At 40.1% G+C, this 1,411-nt stretch overlaps 1 pseudogene; it reads right to left on the bottom strand.

Annotated features, from left to right (window-relative positions):
• Positions 1–685: 685 nt before the first annotated feature.
• Positions 686–1,411, bottom strand: LOC115207074 (transcription factor HES-5-like; annotated as a pseudogene).

Below are 1,411 nucleotides of genomic sequence, written 5' to 3'. Positions count from 1 at the left end.
GCCGAATCAAGGCAAAGGTAAAAAAGTCTGGATTAACTATCTAATGTTAGCTAAATGTAGTAATGAATACATTGGCTACATTTCTTTAAATTGACAATTATGTGGGCTCTTTTGTGCAAGTTTTAAATTGACACAATAACTGTTAGCAAGGGTGTCAGCTAGAGATGACGTGCAGGAGCTTGTAGGGATTTGTAGTCTTGCATGATGTCTACTTTGATGCTAATTGTCATTTTTGAATCTGAGAGTAAATACAGATAAAAGTCACCTTGTCTGAGAGAGATTTAAATGGTTAGCAAAACGTTACGCCAGGGTAAGCCTACACGCAACTCAACCCTTATTTTTTGTGTTTCTAAAATCCCCTATGGGAAAAATAAGTGGGTATTATGACACATCCCCTGTGGGCCTCTATAGACAATCACAAAAAGATTGATGACAAAATACCCATTTTGGGTTAAAAGTCCTCATGGAGGACCATTGAAGTTGATGTTAATCATGAATAAACACATAATCTACACATGCTTCACAAAACATAAAGGTTATTAACATCACAAAAATGCAATGTTCGTAGATATCATTGTTTTCTTTGTAAAAAATAAATATTTATTTTACTTGTTCAGTACAACTGAAATGAAAAGTTTCAATCGAAACGCAACTTTTAAAACAACCTGCACAAGCAGAATATGAAGAAGATCTCTGATCACTGTCCATCACATTAATGTTAGACCAACATGGTCCATTGAGTTTGTTTGAGAGTGGAGTTCCAGTCTGTAGGACTCTACCAGAGACTCCAGAGAGTGATGTTGACTGGACTCTTCTCTTTGCTGATGCTGTGCTGGGCTGGGAGCTGAACTGAGGCAGGTCACTCTCCCTCCTGTTCTTATCAGAGGATGGATGCAGGCTCTGGAAGCGGCTCAGCAGTCTTCTCTGGGACTGTGTCTTCACCTCATCCTTGGACAGGAAGTGCACAATCTCTTGGACACACCTGAGTAACCCTGATTGACAGCTGCTGAGCAGGAGGAGGAGCTCACTGGCTGGTTCTGTTGCTGTCGTCTCACTAACCAAACTGTCATCTCTAAGATGTCGGCTTTCTCCATTTTGAAATCTGGCTGCTGGTTGAGGCTCTCTCCAAGAGAGACTTGATCTGCTCAATGCTGTTGTTGATACGATCTCTGCGTAACTTTTCAACCACTGGCTTTCTTAGCTGCAAGAAGAGAAGAGGAGAGTCATTAAAAATATTATTCTAAATACAACAGAGCTGACATGAATGGATGATATCTAGAAGAATATACTGAAACAATGTGACACTATTTGTAACTCAAATTACCTTGTTGGTCAGAGTCAGGTGCTCGTTAGAGTAGATCATAGCTGAAGTGATTGTAGGTGCCATGACTAGATCTCTGTACTGTAGAGG

This window comes from Salmo trutta, chromosome 14 (assembly GCF_901001165.1).
Source record: "Salmo trutta chromosome 14, fSalTru1.1, whole genome shotgun sequence".
In the NCBI taxonomy this organism is placed as follows: Eukaryota; Metazoa; Chordata; class Actinopteri; order Salmoniformes; family Salmonidae; genus Salmo; species Salmo trutta.
This window is presented reverse-complemented; position numbering and strand designations above follow the sequence as displayed.